Consider the following 25,039-nt stretch of genomic DNA (forward strand, 5'->3'; position numbering starts at 1 on the left):
AGTACACTGTGAACCAGGCAGTTAGGATATTTTCTAGATGCATTAACAAAGTCTGTTTCAACAACCAAACTAGATGGATTACGGCTAATAACACAAACAGAAAATGGTTTCTACCATTATCGTCAGACTTAATGTTCTTATACAAAGGAGAGACGTATGTGTGTAACTGTCATCCTCTAAGAGCAGGGCTTGATTACCTTGACGACAGCGGTAATGTCAGCGAAGTGTGCATTGAGTTCCATTCTCTGCTCCGGTCCAAAGGCCTGGTCACCTGTCTTCTCATGCAGCTCTGCAGCCGTCTCTGTCAGCCTGGCCAGTGGTCCTGCGTGGGCCTCCACGTCAGCCTGGAGGGCTCTGAGGCGCTCCAGGAGATAGGCCTTCTCCTTCAGGCCTGGCTGCTGGTCCAGGGCCAGACCCACCTATAATTACATATATCGTTAGATTACTAATACATTTTAGTAATCTAGCGAATGTTCTTATCCAGAGTGACTTACAATCAGTGCATTCAAATAAGGAAGGTAAAACCACCATATATCACAATCAATCAAGTGAGACCTTCAAAATAGCCCATATATGCTAAATCAGTGGTAGTAAGAAAAGACTAGTGCATTCGTCTGAATCTCACCTCCTGCTCCACAGACTCCATCCACTGCTGCAGCTGCCCCTTACTATCCTGGTAGATACTCCACTGGGCTACCGTCCATTCCAGACGACTGAGGGAGGATACACACATGTAGAGATTAAACATAAACAGAGGTGATCGATAGATAGATAGATAGATAAATAGGAAATACAACAGTATACAGTACCTGTGACAACTCATGGAGGTCATGAGCATGCTGGCCCAGGCGTCCTTCAGGTTCTGTAACTGGGAGCAGATGGCCTCCTGTCCCTCCACACTGTTGTGCTTCAGAACCTGCTCGCCCTTCCCTACCGCCATGTTCAGCTTCACCTCGCCCTCGCCTTTCATCAGCAGGATGTCCTGGAACACACAAAGATCAAAACAAATCAAATCCAACTTTATTTTAGTTTAGTTGAAGACTTGTTTATCAACCATGGACAACATTGCTCATTGGAATATTGACCTTCAATGCCTCAAGCTATCATATTGCAAAAGACCAAAGTAAGGTGTCTATTTTAGGGCCATTCTGAAATGGCACCCTATTCCCTGTAGAGGGCATTACTTTTGTCCAGAGTCAATTAGGGTCATTTTGTCTGACCTGTACCAGAAATGTTATTTTCCAGTTGATATGCCTTTCCAACCCTGCACCCAAATACTTTTATTCAAGGACTATTGAGTTGAGCACGCCAATTCTTGATTCTACTAACCTGTACAAGTCCCAGTCTCTTCTCCAGCGTCACCTTGTTCCCCAGGGTACTGTTGAGGGTCCCCAGTCGTTCCTTCATCCCGTTTAGCCAGGACCAGGTGCTCTGCAGGGTCTCCTCAAATACCTCCTGTTCCTGTAGGTTTACCTGGCAGCACCTCAGCCTCTCCCTCACCCTTCGCAGCAGAGCCTGGTGCTGAGACTGCAGCCCCGCAGCCGCCCGTGTCTCACCACCGTCGCCTCGTCCACCTTCATTCAAGACCTGTGACTCCTGACACAGTCGCTCGAAAGAGTCCCTCTCTTTGAGCACTTCCTGGTGGTATTCCTCCACCCCCTCCAGTGTTGCCTTCTCAAGACCCCTGTGTTTCTCCTCAGGCAGCTCTGAGGTCACCCTCTGCTCCATGTGTTCCAGCCACTGACTCAGCCTCTTCAGACGCCCCTCAAACCTGACAGAGATATTATATCACCATGTCACAGTCAGGGACTCATACACATCTATGACTGTATTCCTGAGGCCCACTCCTGGGCTTCAAGGGTGCATCTCAATATTATAAAATTCTAAATTCTCTTAGTCTCCCCCCCCATCTGTACTGATGTGAAAGATCTGGATAGAGCAACACCTGGATAGGCCTGGATAAGTTAAGATGAAAGAAAGGAGAGGAGGAGAGGAAGTCTCTTTATATTATTGAGATCCATTCCAAGTATATTTTACCCATTTAGTTGTGCAGTGCTGTCCTCCAGGGCCTGCTGGTTGAGTCTACACTGCTCAACATAGCGGTCCCAGTCCTGCTGGATGGAGGAGAGGTGCTGCTGCACCTGGCCAGCGCTGGCCTTAGGGAGGTGGAGCAGGAGCTTCTCCCCTTCCTCACACACCTGAGTCAGACGTACCTCCCCGTCCTCCACACGCTCCAGCGCCCCCTAAAGGATAGGAGGTCACATGTCAAGGGAAACACTTGAACAAGATTAAATCTAATCCTGGACAAAAAAGCAGACTCAAGGGAAAATGTTAATTTAAATAGTTTTTAAGTCAAGGCCTAGACTTAATCTGCGTTGAAGAAACCGACCCTAAGCGATTGAGGATTAATAGTATATTTGAGGGTTATGGTTTCTATGGGTTCTATGCTAATTTTGGACTGTACCTTTAGCTTCTGGAGTTTACGCTGCACGATGCTAGTGTCTCCTGATCGGTCAGAGCACTCCTTCACTACCTCCTTCTGCTCAGACAGCCAGCTGTGGAACTCCCGAACCAGGTCTACAGAACAAGAGAGACAGATATCATCATCATCATCATCACTATCATCATCTTATTCATTATATTGTCATTGTCATGGTCCAAGAGTAGTTTAGAATAGACTAGACTAGACTACAATAGAACAAAATAAAGAATAGAGCAGAACAGAATAAAAGAGAACATTGGCTGACAGCCGTGGTATATCAGACTGTATACCACGGGTATGACAAAACATTTATTTTTACTGCTCTAATTACGTAACCAGTTTATAATAGCAATAAGGCACCTGTGGGTTTTGTGATATATGGCCAATATACCACGGCTAAGGGCTGTGACCAGGCACTCTGCGTTGCGTCGTCCATAAGAACAGCCCTTAGCCGTGGTATATTGGCCATATACCACACCTCTTAATTATAACCCCTCTTAGGAACCAGCCATCCTCACCGTTGAAGTGTTTTTGCAGGCCGTGTTGCAGGGAGGCCAGGGTCCTAGAGGAAAGCTGGTTGACAGACTCATAGCCCTTGATAAGGTCAGTGAGTGCACTACCCAGCCCAGCCAGCTCCTCAGAAGGGTACTTCCGACACAGAGTGTTCAGGCTCTCCCTGGTGGAATCTATGCTGCCTTGCTGGTTCTGAAGGTCCTTCTGGAGGTCCTGTTATACAATTTACATACATATGAATTTAACACATACAGCAATAATAATATAAAGAATAACAAGTGTGAGCTCTCAGAACAAGAACTTAGTATAGTCGGGAAGAGGGAAAAGGCCTTGTTCAGGGAAGAGTGAGGTGGAAAGCGATGGTGGATGCCCTATGCTCCCAAGGGAGCCAAGAGGACTAAGTCAAGTAAAATCTCAGGTAAAACCTGTTTCAATTGAATGTCTACCTACTTTGACTCTGCAGATGTCCTCTAGGTCAGAGCCAATCGGTGAGCTCGTCAGGGACTGCTCTATGCTTTTCAGCCAATCAGACATCTGGGTAATGTAGTCCTCTAACTGCTTTCTCTGGGAGCTGAAGTCCCTGAGGTTTCCCCTGGCCTGCTCACATAGCTTCTGCACCTGGCTCAGCTTTTTCCTCAGGTCCGCCTCCAGCACCTGAAATAAACACACAGAATATTGATTAGCTCATGCTGAAGTTGTATGGGGCAAACCAACAGAGGATGAGTTTACCTAAATGTTTTATCACTATTGTTCATCCATTGCCTACCAATGGATTTAAAATGATACTAGGGAAACTCACATTGTGTCAGTTAGTTAAAAAGTTGCCCTGAACTTATAGAACTTAAAAGAAGAATTTCCAAAACTATAGATTGGAAGTTTGGGAAGTTTGGGCTTCAAACCAATCGTGTGCGGTACCTGTAGTTTGGCGGGAGTGTCCTGGCTACAGTTGAGTTGCTTCAGTTCTGACACTTTCCCTTGCAGGGTCACAAGCTGGTGCTCTTTCTTCCCCATCTCCAACTGGATAGAGAGAGAGGGAATGCAAAGAGAGACAACTAGATTTTCTAGTTTAATATAGAGATTGAGCACTTGGGATTTGGCAGCTGCAGGACTGGAACGTCTGAAATTCAGTCTAACTAATTGAACTCAGCATGTAACAGACCCCATTTAAGTTCCTCTCCTGTTTCCCTTAAATGACAGTAGTAAGGAATATCTTATTTCTGTGAATGTGTGACTCCATCCATGTATCCTACCTGTAATGCAGAGAGTCTGGCCTCCATTCTCTGGCTGCCAATGAGGTTATTCAGGCTTTCACTGAGTTCCATCATTGAGCTGTTGGTCCAGCCCTCGATCTCCTCACTGATCTGCTGCACGTCATCCGACAACGCCAGGCTCTGGCTCAGATGCTCAATGTTGTCTTCAATCCTCTCGAACACCTGGAATGTAAAGGGACTAAATCAACCTCTGTAAATTCACAAAACTGTGCGGGCAAAATAAATCACGAGAGAACAAGATTGGTAATAACAGAGATGGACAAACTAAAATACTCATAGATGGAACTTAAGAAACTGTCCCAAAACAGAGAGCAGTGGATGACCTATGCTCCTCACAGAGTAAAAGGGCTGGTTTCCCAGGCCCAGATTAGGCCTTCTCCTGGACAAAAAAGCATGCTTAAGGGAAAGTGCTTTTTAGTCGAGGACTAGGCTTCCGGGAAACTGTCTCAAAGGGTTTAAGTCAAGTCAAGGATCCCTATAAGCTGTTGCTCCTGCAGCAGCTACTCTTTCTGGGGTCCATTCTTCCTGATAACCTATGGTCCTTACAGTCAGAGTAAAAGGGTCAAGTCAAGTCTGGTCTTTTGGACTCCAATGGCAATATCACTATTGTACCTCGTGTTTTTTATTCAATTGTGTGTGTCCCTATTGTCCATGTAGACTTACCTCGAGCCACTGGTCTACTAGAGTCTGCATGTCTGTCGTCATCAGCTGAGCCTCACAGTCTGGGATCTTCTTCAGATCACACAGCAGAAGTTTTCCTTTACTGGAGAACTGGTCCAGGTCACTCTGCTTGGCCAACATCTCTGCCTTCACTGCTTCATGCTGTATAAGTACAGATGAGAAAACAGTGGGAAAGAAGAGCAAAAAACTTTTATTTTGAAGTGATTACTTTTATTTTGAAGTTCAATGTATAATCATAGTAGCAATAATAAGATAATAGCTATTAACTGTGTATACAGGTTTATACGAGAACTGAGATGAACGTCATTATCCTAACCTTAGCCAGCGATTTTTTGGTCTCCTCGTGGTCTTTCAGAGCCGAGCCGATGTCAGCCACAGCCTCAGTGTTCTCCATGGTGGCGGCTATGGATGTCCTCAGGTTATGGTATTCTCTCATCAGCTCCACCAGAACACTGCACTGCTCCTGCCTGACAACACACATCTCTTCAAATGACTAAATTGTGGGGTGATTTGAATTCTGGATTTGAATTGTTGAAGTGTTCATATACTCTCTTGGATGAGCTACAGTACGTTAGATAAAATAAAATGGTATTGGTCGTGTACACAGTTTAGCAGGTGTTATAGCGGTGCAGCGAAATGCTTATGTTACTAGCTGCTAACAATGCTGTCAAATGTCAAACAATTCAAATGTAAAAAATGAATAAATAAATTCAAGAATGGCGAGATGAATCCAATTAACAACCCAAATAGCACTGTAGCAGTATCAAAATGCAATCTATACATACGTACACAAGAAATACTAAGGATGATGTGTACAGCAGTAGATATAGCACAGTAAGCTATGTCAAGAATCCAGTATATAAATAAATATCTACACAAGTTTGCTGCTATTTACATATGTGTGATGAGTTTAGATTGTGATATAAGCAACTATAAAAGATAATTTGGTCTTCAACATTTGATGCTGAAGACAGAGCCCTACCTGTCAGTTATGAGTCTCTTGGTATCCTCCCAGGTGGTTTCCAAGAGGCTGATCTCCCTAAGAACCTCCCCGGCCAGCTCTGCATCTCTCTGGGCTAGTTGCTGACCCTTGTCCCTGAGCCACTGCTCCTCGTGTTGTTGAGACTGGAGCTCATCCTCCAGCTGGTTAAAGAACCGCAGCCTGGACACCAAAGAAGAAAAGACTGCGTTACAGCCAGCTATTCACAATTCATCCAGAGATAATGTGAAAATGGAACTCATGATTGAAAACACCAAGCACACTGGCCAGAATCCTAGCTACCTCTGCTGCAGGGCGAGTGGGCTGGGTTCTCGCAGGCTCTGGTGGTCCGCCTTCTCCTTGATGTCCTCCACGCTTTTCAACAGCTGTTCCTTCCTCTGTCTGAAGGAGCTCCATAGCGCTCCCAGGGCCTCTGCCTCGCTCTGCTTGGTCCCAAGCAGATTCCTCACTGTGTCCAGCTCCCCGCTGAGACCATCAGCGAGCACCCGGCACGACGTCCGGGACCCAGACCCCTCCACACCGCTCACCATGTGGAGATGGCCTTCAATCAAATCAAATCAAATTGTATTTGTAAAGCACATTTCGTAGCAAGGTAGTAACACAATGTGCTTCAGAGGAAAACATACATATAATAAACAATAGATATGAAATAAACAATATAAATACCTTTACAGAGGCTGCTGTCCAGGCCGGCTGCCAGGGTCTCCAGACTGCTGATGTCTGGGACGATGGCCTCCAGTTCTCTGTGTAGTTCCTCCACCCGACCATGGTCCCAGCTCCCTGAACTCTCCACCGTCTGCTTCAAGCCTCGTAGTACCCCCACAGCCGCACCGTGGGTCTGTAAGGGAGGAGGCATAACACAGACGTTTTTATTTTGGGCTCTGACATGTTAAGCAGATTTAACCACTTTTTAATGACTTTCCCAAACCTTTAACCCTAATCTTTAACCCTTAACTTAACCCAGGTTTTGAAAATGCTTATGAAAATGTTTTTTAAAATGGTTATAAAATGGTTATGAAAATGGTCCGGTTATGTTGTAGGTGTCACATGTGTCAAACTCATACCACGGAGGGCCAAGTGTCTGCAGGTTTTCACTCATTACTTGTACTTGATTGATGAATTAATATCACTAATCAGTAAAGAACTCCCTCAGCTGGTTCTCTAGGTCTTAAAAAAAGAAACCCGCCATGGAATGAGTTTGACACACCTTTTGTAGGACCTTTTTCTTACCTCCAAGAAGGCCTCCAGCTTCCCCAAGCAGTCCAGTCGGAGCTCAGCCAGCTGCTGGACCTCCAGGTAGGGCTGTAGGCAGCTGACCTGTCTCCCCTGGAGGAGCTGAGCATCCTGGGGTTCACACGAGGCACACAGCCCCTCTGTCTGGAGCTCCAAGCTCTCCCTCACACCACTCTGCTTCTGAAGAGCTGCTAGTGTTTCCTACAGCAGACCATACAGGGTACAGAGGACGACGAGCAGGAGCAAGAGGAGGAAGAGGAGGGGGATGAAGAGGAATAATTTAAATACATTTCTTGTAGTAGAACAGTCAGACAAAAAAAACATGATTGACTTGTTGACCATGGTTCATACCTTGACTTGGGCCACAGCAGGCTGCAGGTCAGTGATGTTGACCAGGGAGGTTGAGTGGAGGGTGGAGAGGAGGGTCTCAGACCACTGAGAGAACTTCAACAAGGACTGGTCAAACTGCTCCACCTGGAACAGCTGGCTCTGGAGCTCCTTGATTCTGTACCGTATACAAATAACAGGAAAATCACATACAGTGCCATGAAAAAGTATTTGCCCCCTTTCCAAAAAGTTATACTTTTAAATCATCTGTCCATAAACATCCTTCCAAGAATCTTGATGATCATCCAGGTGCTTCCAGGTGCTTTTTAGCAAACTTGAGTCACATTTTTGGATGAGATGGGTCCCATTATGCCTGGTGAAAACCCAACACTGCATTCCACAGTAAGAACCTCATACGAACGGTCAAGCATGGTGATGGTAGTGTGATGGTCTGGGGATGTTTTGCTGCCTCAGAACCTGGACGACTTGCATTGATAGAAGGAACCATTTATTCTGCTCTGTATCAGAGAATTCTACAGGAGAATGTCAGGCCATCCGTCTGTGAGCTGAAGCTGAAGCGCAGCTGGGTCATGCAGCAAGACAATGATCCAAACACACAGTCAAATCCACATGACAATGGCTAAAAAGCAACAAATTTGAAGTTTTGGAATGGCCTAGTCAAAGTTTAGACCTAATCCCAATTGAGATGTTGTGGCAGGACTTGAAATGAGCAGTTCATGCTTGAAAACTCACAAATCCCACTGAGTTAAAGCAGTTCTGGATGCAAGAGTGGGCCAGAATTCCTCCACAGCAATGTGAGAGACTGATCAACAACTACAGGAAGTATTTGGTTGCAGTCATTGCAGCTGAAGGTGGCACAACCACTTATTGAGTGTAACGGGGCAAATGCTTTTTCACACGGGAGAATTGGGTGTTGCATAACTTTGTTAATTAAATAAATAAATAAATAAAAATTGTAAACTCAGGTTCCCTTTATCTAATATTAGGTTTTGGTTGAAGATCTGATGACATTCAGTATCGAAAATATGCAAACATAGAGAAAATCTGAAAGGGCTCAAATACTTTTTCACACCACTGTACCTCTACAATGCTGTGTGCTGTCAGTACAAGTAAGACGTAATTAAGTTGGAAATGTGATGTTACCAAACCAACTTGATTTGGAAGATGTACAGGACCCATTTGCCAACAATGAAGGTCAGACTGGAATGAGGTATGTGAGCTCTGGTCAACAGCAGTGCACTACATAGTATAGTAATGTTGGAAGCAGTCTGACTGAATCAATGTGTTACTGCTGAACCGAGTGACACACACACCATCTTCTGACTGACCTGTAAGGGATGAGTTCATTCTGGGAGTTCCATCTCTTCTTAAGCTGCTCTAGGTCATCACTGAGCTGCCTTGCTTTCTCCTCTGGGGCGGTGGGGTACAGGGATGTCCCTGAGGCCACCAGGCCATCATGGAGGGGCTCCAGCGACACCACCTCAGACTGCAAGTCCTACAGAAGATAAGCTTTTGTTGAGCATCTATGCCAGCAAGCCTTTACAAAAACACTTTTAATGGAGAATCTTCAGGCTTAATCTGTGTCTCGGAAACTGTCCCTAAATGCATATGGAAGCTCTGCAGGATCAGTCCAGGAACATGGATTGAAAATGTATGAATTTACATTACCTGCAGGTCCTGCAGCTCACTCTCCAGCTTGGTTTTATCTGCAGGCAGGCAATGGCTCTCAGATTTGGATGTAGACTCACATCTCTCCAAGCAGGATACAAAGCTAGAACGATCCGTCTCATACCTGAAACAAAGTATCCAAGTTTAAGAACAAGACGGGCACTTCAAAAACGTACAAAAACAAATGTTTTACATCAATATTTCACAGCTGAAGGGCCGGTTTCCCGGATCCACATTACGCCTTGACTAAAAAGAACTTTAGATCAAGGTTCTTTAGATGCTTTAGTCCAGCACTAGGCATAATGTGTGCCTGGGAAACCAGTCCAAAATGTCTCCCTCCAGCCTAGCCTTCCTACTTTTGCCATAGAGACAGCACTTTCTCCAGTGTGTCCTGTTTTTCTTTGGCCTGCCCTAGACTCTGGTCATAGCTGGTCTGTAGAGCGGCCACTGCTCTCTCAGCCTGCTCCCTGTCACTGAGTCTACGTGCCCCAGCAGACAGGGGCAACAAGGCTGCCTTCAGGCTCTCCAAGCTCTGGGACACATCCTAGGGGGATAAACCACAGAATTAAATACATTTGACTAATACAACACTATATACAAGGTTGGGTACGTTACTTTCTAAATGTTATCCGTTACAGTTACTAGTTGCCTGTCCAAAATTGTAATCAGTGATGTAACTTTTGGATTACCCAAACTCAGTAATGGAATCAGATTACTTTTGGGTTACTTTCGCTTTAAGGGGCATTAGAAGAAGACTACAAGGATCCATGAACACATTTGACTTGGACTTGTGGTCAGACTTGCTCAGGTGGAACAAACTTAAACTTGCGCCTTTTTCAATTATAAATTGAATGTCATTGAGAAAACAGAATGGTGTCATATTGTATTTTTCACAAACATCTTTGCTGAATTTAAAAGCAATCCAAGAAGCAATCAACTCGTTTTTCTAAGTTATATGTAATCTGATTACAATATTTCTGCTGATAACGTAACTGATTACAGTTACAGTTTTTTTGTAATCAGATTACATGTAACCAATAACATGTAACCAGTAACTCCCCAACCCTGACTATTTATTATGTACTATATAGCTCTATAAAGACAACACTATTGAACAAACAGCAAGACAATATCGTCAATAAAATGGCAGAACCTCATTCGTGGCAGTGTGCCATGGAGACATTGCAAATGTACAACCTTAAAGTGTAAAATGTGTATCTCCAAGAACAGGAAACAGTAGAAGGAACCTATTGTGGCCTTCATGTCTGACATGAAATTAGGAAAATGAAGTAGCCTAAGCAAGTAATTAAATAAGTAGTTGTCAATACATTGTAATGACGAAACCAGAGAGAAAGACATACCATGTGGTTCTGGAGACATTTGTAGGTCTCTGACGAGGAGGTACAGGAAGTGACAGGATGGTCCAGTTTCTTATGGAGATCACCAAGTGTTGTTTTGGCCTTTAAATAACATAATTCAGACAATCATTGATTTTGACATTCATCATTTCCTCTAACACTTCTAAGGGTTATTTTCATTGGTTCTAGTGGTGACGTATAGCTAGTGGTAATTCTACTCGTTCTCCCGAGGTTACTCAAGAATAAACAAAAGTCTTTATTTCAGTCGTACCTCTTCCAGGCTGGTGTTGAAGCGGTGCTGTGTGGAGGAGCTCTCCTGCAGCTGTCCTTCTAGCTGCTCCACACTCTCCCTGAGCTCCTCCCAGTATCTGCAGATGAAAAGATAACAAAATCAAAATCAAATCAAATTTATTTATATAGCCCTTCGTACATCAGCTGATATCTCAAAGTGCTGTACAGAAACCCAGCCTAAAACCCCAAACAGCAAGCAATGCAGGTGTAGAAGCACAGTGGCTAGGAAAAACTCCCTAGAAAGGCCAAAACTTAGGAAGAAACATAGAGAGGAACCAGGCTATGAGGGGTGGCCAGTCCTCTTCCTCTAACACTCAGCAACCTTTGGTAGCACAAAGCAAAAGAGCCTTGCATAGATAAAACACATAGGAACTTGACTGTCCAGAACAAGAACTCAATATACAGTATTATGACTAACTTTAACATGCAGTATATAATGCAATTAATGATTAACCCTGAAAAAAAAGATTTTCAGTTAAAACCATCGGTAAATACATTCATCATTTACATTACATCAACATTTCTGTTGATCTTACCCAGAGAAATGTACATTTACATTACATCAACATTTCTGTTGATCTTACCCAGAGAAATGTACATTTACATTACATCAATATTTCTGTTGATCTTACCCAGAGAAATGTACATTTACATTACATCAACATTTCTGTTGATCTTACCCAGAGAAATGTACATTTACATTACATCAACATTTCTGTTGATCTAACCCAGAGAAATGTACATTTACATTACATCAACATTTCTGTTGATCTTACCCAGAGAAATGTACATTTACATTACATCAACATTTCTGTTGATCTTACCCAGAGAAATGTACATTTACATGACATGTACATGTTTACAGTCAGGGCATTCAACTAAAGTAGGTAAAAACATCCACACGTCAGTACCTGCCGATCTGGGTGAGCCGAGCCTTGATACGGGCTGCCTCCCCAGACGAGATGAACTGGGCCAGGGCCTGGGAGTGGGCCTCGAGCTGGGATAACACCTCCGCCTTGTCCCCCAGCTCCACACCCACCGCCTGGGAGGCGGGAGGAGGATAAAGATTGTTACCTAATGCTATTGTTTTTTTTATTGTCAGATAATTTTTGTCGGCAAGTTTTAATGGTTTCAAGGTTCAATGTTTGAGTCATTCAAGTTAAGGTATGAATGATCTGTTGGAATGAGCTACCTTGATTTGATCACTGATTTGAGTCAAAGATGGAAAATCTTGTAAACCATCAACATGTTGTGCATACTGTCTAGAGAAAATGTGGGTGAACATATAAAGGAAATGCAGAGGAGGCTTACAGTACCTTTACTGTGTTGATCTGTTGTCCAAGTGGAGCAGCAGAACTCTTTAGAGCATCCATTTCTTTCTCTTTCTCAGAGATCCACGAGGAGAAGGTCTCAAACTCTGTCCCAAACCGAGTCCACTGATTCTTCATCCCATCAAGAGCCTTGGCGCTAGAAAAGAGTGCGACTAATTGAGTTTTATCACAAAACTGGGTAGCTAAACAACACAACAAAGAGTTCCGAGCCCATATTCATAAAGTGTCTGAGAGTAGGAGTGCTGATCTAGGATCAGGTCCTCCCTCTCCATGTAATGTTATTCATTATGATCTAAAAGGCTAAACTGATCCTAGATCAACACTCCTAAACTGAGACCTTTTATGAATAAAGGCTCAGATTAGAATCTCGACTAGGAGGAAGAGGAGGAGGCGGAGAAGGAGGAGCAGGAGGAGAAGGAGGAGAAGGAGGGGGAGAAGGAGGAGAAGGAGGGGGAGAAGGAGGAGAAGGAGGGGGAGAAGGAGGAGAAGGAGGGGGAGAGGAGTTGTTGTATTTACTCTTTCTTGAGGCCAGCCTCCACTTTGTCCAGCTGTTCGCTGAGGGAGCGGGCTTGCTCCAGTAACAAGGTGGTGTTCTTTGGGCCAAGCTGGATCTCTGCTGCTTTCCTCAACAAGGTGTTCACCATGCAGGCTTCTGCTTCACTCTGCTTTAAAAGGACCTGTTATGACAACGGAGAATGTGAGAGTCAGAATGTCACTGACACTTTGTGATATGACTAGGTTGAATTATTCTTGAAAGGTTTTAAAATCTTAATTTCACATCTCAATATCTAGCCTGAATAGCCAACCTTGAAAGATAAAGACACGATAAGGAGCCTAAATCACCCAAATATACACTTGATGGGAGAAGTGATCACTGATCATTGCACCTGTACATAGCTCATCTGTAAATAGCCCATCCAATCTACCGCATCCCCATACTGTATTTATTTATTTATTTATCTTGCTCCTTTGCACCCCAGTATCTCAACTTGCGCATTCATCCTCTGCCCATCCTACCATTCCAGTGTTTAATTGCTATATTGTAATTACTTTTCCACCATGGCCTATTTATTGCCTTACCTCTCTTATCCTACCTCATTTGCACATGCTGTATATAGATTTTCCTACTGTATTATTGATTGAATGTTTGTTTATTCCATGTGTAACTCTGTGTTGTTGTATGTGTCGAACTGCTTTGCTTTATCTTGGCCAGGTTGCAGTTGCAAATGAGAACTTGTTCTCAACTAGCCTACCTGTTTAACTTCTCTAGGATAGGGGGCAGCATTTTCACGTTTGGATGAAAACGAACCATTCAGATTTTTTTTTTGGAGGTCACTCTCTTTTCAATGAATTTTCATTGATTTTCATTCATCTAATTGACCTTCTTGCAGTTCCTACCGCTTCCACTGGATGTCAACAGTCTTTAGAAATTGGTTGAGGGTTTTTCCTTTGTGTAATGAAGAAGTCCGGCCATCTTGATTGAGGGTCACTCGAAGTGTCCTGTTTGTTAGAGGCGCGTGACCAGAAAGCTAGCTACAGTTTGTTTTAATCCTGTATTGAACACAGATCATCCCGTCTTCAATTTTATCGATTATTTACGTTAAAAAATACCTAAAGTTGTTTTACAAAAGTAGTTTGAAATGTTTTGGCAAAGTTTACAGGTAACTTTTGAGATATTTTGTAGTCACGTTTCACAAGTTAGAACCATTGTTTTTCTGGATCAAACGCGCCAAATAAATTGACATTTTGGATATATATCGACAGAATTAATTGAACAAAAGGACCATTTGTGATGTTTATGGGACATATTGGAGTGCCAACAACAGAAGCTCATCAAAGGTAAGGCATGAATTATATTTTTATTTCTGCGTTTTGTGTCACGCCTGCAGGGTTGAAATATGCTTCTCTCTCTTTGTTTACTATGGTGCTAACTCAGATAATAGCATCGTTTGCTTTCGCCGAAAAGCCTATTTGAATTCTGACATGTTGGCTGGATTCACAACCAGTGTAGCTTTAATTTGGTATCTTTCATGTGTGATTTAATGAAAGTTAGATTTTTCTAGTAATTTATTTGAATTTGGCGCTCTGTGAGACAGTAGCATCCCGCCTAAACTCAGATTTTGGATATAAATATGAACTTTACCGAACAAAACATACATGTATTGTGTAACATGAAGTCCTATGAGTGTCATCTGATGAAGATCATCAAAGGTTAGTGATTCATTTTATCTCTATTTCTGCTTTTTGTTACTCCTCTTTTTGGCTGGAAAAATGGCTGTGTTTTTCTTTTTCTATGTACTGACCTAGCATAATCATTTGGTGTGCTTTCGCCGTAAATCCTTTTTGAAATCAGACATGTTGGCTGGATTCACAACAAGTGTAGCTTTAATTTGGTGTCTTTCATTTGTGATTTCATGAAAGTTTGATTTTTATAGTAATTTATTTGAATTTGGCGCTCTGCATTTTTACTTTTGGCCAAGTGGGACGTTAGCGTCCCACATATCCCAGAGAAGTTAAATAAAGGTGAAATAAAATAAAATAATAAAATTGCTATTGGCTCCTTGATTTGTTGCTATAAATTCCCAGATTACGTTTTGCCGTTGCCACGACAACATCACAGCACCTATTTGCCTTGCTGTGGCAGAGCTGCGGTCCCCGACGTAATGTTTTCGCCCCCCTCTCCCGCCACACTCCCTCTCCCCTTGGGGTTCTCTGCCTGTGTGTGCACCATTACTGTGACTTCTGTTGCACAGACAGTGAGAAAAGTCACTAAATGCTATGAAAACCCCCCCAAAAACCCACAGAGTCAAATCTCCCCAAAGGCAGTCTGAAAAGTAGTGGAATTTGGCGCAAGACTCTTTCACCAATAAAAGTCGCTGGAGGGGTCTGAAAACTCACTATATAGAGACAAAGACGCTAAATTGCCAACACTGGATGGGATTCCGTGCTTCTACATGCTTCTACATCTGCATTGCTTGCTGTTTGGGGTTTTAGGCTGGGTTTCTGTATAGCACTTTGTGACATTGGCTGATGTAAAAAGGGCTTTATAAATACATTTGATTGATTGATTGACTGATTCCAACAGCCCTGCTAACTGTCAACTATCATTCAAAAGTGTCAACTGTCACACTAACATGTTCACCAAATTCACTTCTCACTCACCCTGGCCTGGTCCAGTTCAGTAGCCAGGCTCTCTGGGCTGCTAAAGTTCAGGTCTCTGTCTATGACAGAGAGCGCCCTGGTAACAAACTCCTGCACTGTCCTCTGCTGGCTGTCAAACTCCTGCCACGCAGACAGAGTCACCTGGGGGACAAATGGGGACATTCAATACACAGATTAGTACCATGACACCTGGGGACAAACAAAGATAATTGATCACAGATAATAAACACATGTACAGATGGACAAATGGGGACATTGAGTACACAGATAATACACAGAGGAACACATGGGGACATTCAGTACACAGACAATACACAGCGGAACACATGGGGACATGCAGTGCACAAATAATACACAGACGAACACATGGGGACATACAGTACACAGCCAATACACAGAGGAACACATGGGGACATTCAGTACACAGATCAACACCTTGATATGGTCTGTACTGTTACATCTTCATCTTAGACAGGTCAGCTTTGTAACGCACACTACAAAGACCACAACAAAAGACAGCAACTAATTGGACGATTTCCCTGACACATATTAAGCCTAGTCCAGGACTATAAACCATCTTAAATACAGAATCTAATTTAACATACATTTTTGTCCAGGACTGGCCTTAATCTGTGTCTAGGAAACGGACACTAAAGTCCTGGAACAAGAGCAAGAGGATTTCCAATACCCCCAGAAGGTACAGTCTGGTGAGAGAGCTCACCTCTAACTCCTGTTCCTGTGAGTCCATGGTGTGGTCCATATTGCTGAGTGTTGTCTCCAGACTCTGTAGGTCCTGCTGTAAGGTCTCCCCCAGCCCCTCCTCAGCCTGTAGCTGATGGCCCCTAGTGATCTGCTGCTGCACATCCTTCCTCTTCATACGCAGACGCTTCAGCTGTTGCTGCAGGCAGGAGAGAGGAGACAATCAACGTGTTTGGTGTTTGGATCTCATTTAAAGGCTGTAAACATCATATAGTGTATTACTTTTTGACTGTTCATTATGACATTATTGTCACGTTCCTGACCTATTTCTGTTAGTTTGTTGTATGTGTTAGTTGGTCAGGACGTGAGTTTGGGTGGGCATTCTATGTTTTCTGTTTCTATGTTGGTTTAAGGGTTGCCTGGTATGGCTCTTAATTAGAGGCAGGTGTTTGGCGTTTTCCTCTAATTGAGAGTCATATTTAGGTAGGTTGTTTCACAGTGTTCCTTGTGGGTGGTTGTCTCCTGTGTCAGTGTTTGTCGCACCATACGGGACTGTTCGGTTTGTTTTGTACATCGTCATTTTGTGTAGTCTATTTTTCCCTGTTCGTGCGTTCTTCGTGTTTAATGTAAGTTCGTCGTCCAGGTCTGTCTACTCCGTTTGTTGTTTTGTTAGTTATAGTGAAGTTCGTGTTTTTTCGTCTTGTCTTTAAATAAATTATGTGTTCACAACCCCCTGCGCCTTGGTTCCATCACTACTCCTCCTTTTCGGTTGAAGAGGAGGAGAACAACCGTTACAATTATACATATATATATATATATATATTTTTACAACCACAAAAAGCATAATTTTCTTTCATGAATACAATATAAAGCTCCATATCAATGTTTGTTGCCTCAACTCAATTATTTAACATTGCAGAAACCTTTGAGAATAGTTCAATCTCACCAAAATTGTAAAAATGACCCAATAAAATTACATAACAATAGCGAGGCTATATACAGGGGGTACCGGTACCGAGTCAATGTGCGGGGGTACAGGTTAGTCAAGGTAATTTGTAAAGTGACTATGCATAGATAATAAACAGCGAGTAGCAGCAGTGTAAAAACAAAAGGGGGGGGTCAATGTAAATAGTCCGGGTGGCTATTTGATTAATTGTTCAACAGTCTTAAGGCTTGGGGGTAGAAGCTGTTAAGGAGCCTTTAGGTCCAAGACTTGGAGCTCCGGTATCGCTTGCCGTGTGGTAGCAGAGAGAACAGTCTATGACTTGGGTGACTGGAGTCTTTGAAAAATGTTTGGGCCTTCCTCTGACACCGCCTGGTATAGAGGTCCTGCATGGCAGGAAGCTTGGCCCCAGTGATGTACTGGGCCGTACGCACTACCCTCTGTAGCGCCTTACAGTCAGATGCCGAACAGTTCCTCTCCAGTCCGACTTACCTGGTGAACCTGGAGCAATTGCTGGGCCTCCCTGACGGTCTCAGAGTCCAGTATCCTGGTCACCTCCAGGTGTACCTCCTGCTGACCCTGCACCAGCTCATCCAGTGCACCACGCACCTCCTCCCTGAACTGCACACAGTCCCCCACCGCCAGCACCACCTTCTCAGACTGGGAGACAAGAACACAGAGGAAAGAAATTACATTCTGCAACTCTCAAAAACAATATAGAAAAAAAGGAAACGCTATCACCACCGTTTTCAAACCAAGGTAGATGAACACTGGAACCAACTGAACATGAATACTGTTCTTTAACTCTTGGTACGACAATGAACTCTTGGCAGGACAATTGATTTATGAAGGTTGCTTCATAAATCTATATTTTATTGTTAAAACCAACTAGTTTACAACGAATGGCTTTTTCAGACAGGAAGAAAACACAGTGGAAAATGATACGGCCTCACTCAGTGATAAGACATACCATCGACCCTAACATCACCCTGAAGAGACATAACAGTGAACTGACAATCCAAAGACAGAGGGAGTGTGGCATTGTGGGTACAAGTGAGCAGAAAAGACTGGCACCCAGGCTAGCCATCTAATGCTGTGATTCTTCCGTCCTCCGTTCTTCTGTCCTGGTGAGCATGTAAGGATGACAGTATGCTTCAGTGCTCGCTGGCTTATTTCAAACACTTTAATCATCTTGATTGACCATATTATGTTGATTGGAAATGTGTCTTCTGCTCTGCTCTCAACCCTCCCCTACAACACACAAATATATTTGGGAGGAGCACAGTGTCAGCTGCAGTCTCAGTCTTTCCTTACCTCAGTGAGATAGGAGAGGAGGCCCTTGAAGTTGGTGGAAAGTTTATTGATTGCCACAGCCTGACTCTGTGCATCCGTCTCGGAGCAGATCTCTATCAGCACAGCCAGCCGGGACTTCAGCCAGCCCAGGTTCCCCTCCTGCAGCTCTGCATCGTTCCTCAGCTCCTGGAGAGGGGAGAGCGGGAAGTGGCATAGGTTATCAAGCTTACCTAGGTCTGTGATAGCCTCAAATCCATGTTGTATGTACTGAAGACAACTCTATTGTTGCCATGCACCATAAAGTAAGAGCTGTGGGTTAACAAGGTGCAGACCAATGGCACATAAACTCTATATTGCTCCCAGTAATTTACTGGAGAACCAGCTGCCTTCAGGACATACAGTATGGATATGAGGATAGGTCTGTGAAATCTCTGCCTTGTCTAACACATAGAGCATGAGGGATTCCCATCATACTTACTGTTATGGTGGCCTTGACCTGTCCGTGCTTGCTGGGGTCGTTGGCTCTGTTCCTGAGCAGTCTGAGTTGGCTCTCTTTAGACGACAGCCAGGCTGACAACTCGGAGAACCTGAGATGAACATGGGCAAAGTATGATCATACTGTATAGCCATCTAATATTTCAGTTTTCATTAGGTTAAAAAGGATTGGTGGTTTGTCATTAGTCAGTGCATCAATGTGGATAGTGAGTGAAAGAGAAAAGGTCCAAAAACAAAATGTTACAAAAAACAAAACAAAATGATATGTTATGTTAACAATGATACAAATCATGATTGTGACAGTCTTGAATCACTATCATTCGTGAGGCCTTGTTACCTGGTGTTAAACTCCTCCCACTTATCAGGGTGCTGCATCAGATTGTGATGGGTGCTATCTATCTCCTCCCAGAGCTCAGAGTAGGCCTTCTTAGAGCTGTCCAGGGTCTGGTGGGCTGGGTTGCTGTCCGGAAGCTTCTGACACAGTTCCTCCATCAGTTGTAGTTTCTTCTCACACAGAGACTGAGGACCCTTCTCCCTGAAGAAGTCCTGCAGGACGGTAAAGGTACATCGTTCATGTGACAAACTCTCTCACAGGGAGACATCAAGTGCTAAATTAATCGAATTGCTTTTCTGAAATATGCACTGCGGACCAGCACAGTGACTGTCATAGTACCAGGCTAGGGGTCCCCACACATTCACTACCTGATATGGGCTAGATCAGCTATTCCAAAACTGGGGTACACGTACCCCCAGGGGTACACGCAATGCTGTCGGGGGTACGCCAAATGTGATTCACATTTACATGTAATTTAAAAAAAAATGTTATCTTCACATTTAGTAAGGCCCGCTACCAGCAATACTACACCTGAACTTGTCGACGACACAAGTTGTTCTGCTTCCACGAGCACATCCAATGCTAGCATCCGTAATTATACGTTTGTTGTTAGCCCAGCTAGCATGGACACTAACAGTTGTGAATCTGATGCAGCTGAAGAGCTAGGCCCCTTTTTTCTCAATTTCCGCCTGAATGACGTGCCCAAAGTAAACTGCCTGTTGCTCAGGCCCTGTAGCCAGGATATGCATATAATTGGTACCATTGGAAAGAAAACACTTTGAAGTTTGTGGAAATGTTAAAATAATGTAAGAGAATATAAAACATAGATATGGTAGGAGAAAATCCAAAGAAAAACCAACTTAAATTTTTTGTTTTTTTGAGAGACCATGCTCTTACAATGGCAAGTATAAGGGCATACTGAAAATTAGCTCCTAGGATGCAATTCCTATGGCTTCCACAGGGTGTCAGCAGTCTATGTTCAAGGTTTCAGGCTTGTAACTTCCAAAACGAATAAGAAATATCAGTTTGGGTACAGGGACACACTCTTGGAAATTCGTGTTTGCGAGCGCCATGAAGACAGGACGCACCTGCTAAAATCGATTTCCTATTGAACATACTTCTTTCCATAAGAAATATTATAGTTTGATTACATTTTAGGGTATCTGAGGAGTAAATAGAAACGTATTTTGACTTGTTGAAACAACGTTTTCGGATTCCTTTCTCTGCATGTTGAACGAGTGGATTACTCAAATCAATGGCACTAACTAAACTGACTTTTTGGGATATAAAGAAGGATTTTATCTAACAAAACAACACTACATGTTATAGCTGGGACCCTTTGGATGACAAATCAGAGGAAGATTTTCAAAAAGTAAGTGAATATTTAATCGCTATTTGTGAATTTATGAAACCTGTGCCGGTGGAAAAATATTTTGATGTGGGGCACCTTCATCAAACAATCGCATGGCATGTTTTCGCTGTAATAGCTACTGTAAATCGGTCAGTGCAATTAGATAAACACGAATTTAAGCTTTCAACCGATATAAGACACTTATATGTACCTAAATGTTTAATATCCATACTTTTTATGATTATTTAATTGAATTGCCTGCCCTCTAGTTTCACCGGAAGTTGTCCCGCTAGCGGGACGCCTAGGCTTAAGAAAAGCACCGAACAACAGACAGGGACGTTGGACCATCGAAAAGGGGCAAATATGATGAGACCTACATTGAGTTGGGGTTAATTTATATTGGGAGTAGTGCCTTTCCTCAGCCACAGTGTGTTATATGTGCAAATATCTCACAACTCGGTGAAACCTTCACTCTTGCGCAGACATTTAGAAACAAAGTATGCCCATTTAAAAAATAAGGCAAAAATAAATTAGCGAGAATTAAGACGACTTTCAAGTAGTAAGACATGTATAAAAAGCAACAGATACCATTAATAATAAGGGTCTGGAAGTGTCTTATATGGTGAGCTACCGAGTGGCTAGGACAGGCAAGCCCCATACTATTGTGGAGGACTTAATTCTTCCTGCTGCCGTGGATATGGCTGGGACAATGCTGGGGGAAAAGGCCCAAAACTATACAGACATTGCCTTCATCAAACAACACTGTTTCACGACGCATCAGTGACATGACAGGAGATGTTTTGAAACAATTACTGCTTCGCATGCAAGCCAGTGAATTCTATGCGTTACAGCTGGATGAGTCAACAGACGGGCCTGGCACAGCTCCTGGTATATGTCTGTTACGTTTATGGGGGGTCAATTAAGAAAAACATCCTCTTCTGTAAACCAATGGAAACCAGGACAACAGGAGAGGATATTTTTCAAATGGACTTTGGTGGTCAATATGTGTTAGTATCTGTACTGATGGCGCAAAAGCCATGACAGGGAGACATAGTGGAGTGGTAACGCGCGTGCAAGCAGTTGCTCCCGACGCCACTTGGGTACATTGCAGCATCCACGAAGGGGCTCTTGCTGCCAAGGGAATGCCTGACTGATTGAAAGACGTTTTGGACACTACAGTGACAATGGTTAACTTTGTTAAAGCAAAGCCCCTGAACTCTCATGTATTTTCTGCACTATGCAATGATATGGGCAGTGACATGTAACACTTTTACAACATACAGAAGTGCGCTGTTTATCAAGGGGAAAAGTATCTACAAGTTTTTTGGAATTGAGAGACAAGTTTAAAGTTTTCTTTACTGACCATAATTTTCACTTGTCTGACCGCTTACATGATGACGAGTTTCTCACACGACTGGCCTACCAGTCGGGGTGATGTTTTTTCTCGCCTGAATGATACGAATCTAGGATTACAGGGACTCTCCACAACTATATTCAATGTGCGGGACAAAATTGAGGCTATGATTAAGAAGTTGGAGCTCTTCTCTGTCTGCATTAACAAGGACAACACACAGGTCTTTCCATCATTGTATGAGTTTTTGTGTGCAAATGAACTCAAGCTTACCGACAATGTCAAATGTGATATAGCGAAGCACCTGAGCGAGTTGGGTGCGCAATTAAGCAGGCACTTTCCCGAAACGGACTAGTCAAACAACTGGATTCGTTATCCCTTTCATGCCCTGCCTCCAGTCCACTTACCAATATCTGAACAAGAGAGCCCCATCGAAATTGCAACAAACGGTTGTGAAAATTGAATTTAATCAGAAGCCACTGCCAGATTTCTGGATTGGGCTGCACTCAGAGTATCCTGCCTTGGCAAATCGCGCTGTTAATTAAGACACTGATGCCCTTTGCAACCGCGTACCTATGTGAGAGTGGATTCTCGGCCCTCACTAGCATGAAAACTAAATACAGGCGTGTGTGTGGAAAATGATTTAAGACTGAGACTTTCTCCAATTCAACCCAACATTGCAGAGTTATGAGCATCCTTTCAAGAACACCCTTCTCATTAACCTGTGGTGAATTATTCACAATTTTCGATTAACTTCTCTAGGATAGGGGGCAGCATTTTCACGTTTGGATGAAAAGCATACCCAAGTTCAACTGCCAGCTACTCATCCCCAGAAGATAAGATATGCATATTATTAGTAGATTTGGATAGAAAACACTCTGAAGTTTCTAAAACTGTTTGAATCATGTCTGTGAGTATAACAGAACTTATTTAGCAGGCGAAACCCCAAGGACAAACAATTCCGTTTTTTTTTTTTTTGAGGTCACTCTCTTTTCAATGGATTTTCATTGGGAATACAGATTTCTAATTGACCTTCTTGCAGTTCCTACCGCTTCCACTGAATGTCAACAGTCTTTAGAAATTGGTTGAGGGTTTTTCCTTTGTGTAATGAAGAAGTACGGCCATCTTGATTGAGGGTCACTCGAAGTGTCCTGTTTGTTAGAGGCGCGTGACCAGAAAGCTAGCTACAGTTTGTTTTAATCCTGTATTGAACACAGATCATCCCGTCTTCAATTTTATCGATTATTTACATTAAAAAATACCTAAAGTTGTATTACAAAAGTAGTTTGAAATGTTTTGGCAAAGTTTACAGGTAACTTTTGAGATATTTTGTAGTAACGTTGCACAAGTTGGAACCGGTGTTTTTCTGCATCAAACGCGCCAAATAAATTGACATTTTGGATATATATCGACGAAATTAATCAAACAAAATGACCATTTGTGATGTTTATGGGACATATTGGAGTGCCAACAACAGAAGCTCGTCAAAGGTAAGGCATGAATTATATTTTTATTTCTGCGTTTTGTGTCGCGCCTGCAGGGTTGAAATATGCTTCTCTCTCTTTATTTACTCTGTTGCTATCCTCATAATAGCATCGTTTGCTTTCGCCGAAAAGCCTAGTTGAATTCTGACATGTTGGCTGGATTCACAACAAGTGTAGCTTTAATTTGGTATCTTTCATGTGTGATTTAATGAAAGTTAGATTTTTATAGTAATTTATTTGAATTTGGCGCTCTGCATTTTCTCTGGCTTTTGGCCAAGTGAGACAGTAGCGTCCCGCCTAAACTCAGATTTTTGGATATAAATATGAACTTTACCGAACAAAACATACATGTATTGTGTAACATGAAGTCCTATGCGTGTCATCTGATGAAGATCATCAAAGGTTAGTGATTAATTTTATCTCTATTTCTGCTTTTTGTTACTCCTCTCTTTGGCAGGAAAAATGGCTGTGTTTTTCTGTGACTTGGCTCTGACCTAACATAATCGTTTGGTGTGCTTTCGTCGTAAAGCCTATTTGAATTCTGACATGTTGGCTGGATTCACAACAAGTGTAGCTTTAATTTGGTATCTTTCATGTGTGATTTAATGAAAGTTAGATTTTTATAGTAATTTATTTGAATTTGGCACGCTGCATTTTTACTGGCTTTTGGCCAAGGTCCCACATATCCCAGAGAAGTTAACAAATAAGGTTTTATATGTGAGATGGTTAAATAAAGAGAAAATTATAGATTGTTATTATATTATTATTTGTGCCTGGTCCTATAAGAGCTCTTTGTCACTTCCCATGAACCGGGTTGTGACAAAAACTCATTATTATGTTTAATAAATGTAATGTATAGTGTTTTTTATGGCAGGCTTACAATGATGGCAAATTGCGCTGACCCTGGTGCTAGAGGGGGTACGCAGCTGGAGGTTGAATGTTTGAAGGGGTACGGGACTATAAAAAATGCGGGAACCACTGGGCTAGATCATGTGATCATGGCAAAGTAAACTCAGTTGCACCATGGAATAACCGATAGAGACTACAGCCATCACTCCTATCAGATCAGGATAGAGACTACAGCCATCACTTCTGTCAGATCAGGATAGAGACCACAGCCATCACTTCTGTCAGATCAGGATAGAGACCACAGCCATCACTCCTATCAGTTCAGGATAGAGACCACAGCCATCCCTTCTGTCAGATCAGGATAGAGACTACAGCCATCACTCCTATCAGATCAGGATAGAGACTACAGCCATCACTTCTGTCAGATCAGGATAGAGACTACAGCCATCACTTCTGTCAGATCAGGATAGAGACTACAGCCATCACTTCTGTCAGATCAGGATAGAGACTACAGCCATCACTCCTATCATATCAGGATAGAGACTACAGCCATCACTTCTGTCAGATCAGGATAGAGACTACAGCCATCACTTCTGTCAGATCAGGATAGAGACTACAGCCATCACTCCTATCAGATCAGGATAGAGACTACAGCCATCACTTCTGTCAGATCAGGATAGAGACCACAGCCATTAATCCTATCAGATCAGGATAGATACCACAGCCATCACTCCTATCAGATCAGGATAGAGACTACAGCCATCACTCCTATCAGTTCAGGATAGAGACCACAGCCATCACTCCTATCAGATCAGGATAGAGACTACAGCCATCACTCCTATCAGTTCAGGATAGAGACCACAGCCATCATTCCTATCCGTTCAGGATAGAGACCACAGCCA

At 43.0% G+C, this 25,039-nt stretch overlaps 1 pseudogene; it reads right to left on the bottom strand.

The window, feature by feature from the left end:
* Window positions 1-25,039, bottom strand: part of LOC120023015 — a 143,851-nt pseudogene that overhangs the window by 90,386 nt on the left and 28,426 nt on the right.

This window comes from Salvelinus namaycush, chromosome 28, assembly GCF_016432855.1.
Source record: "Salvelinus namaycush isolate Seneca chromosome 28, SaNama_1.0, whole genome shotgun sequence".
Lineage (NCBI taxonomy): Eukaryota > Metazoa > Chordata > Actinopteri > Salmoniformes > Salmonidae > Salvelinus > Salvelinus namaycush.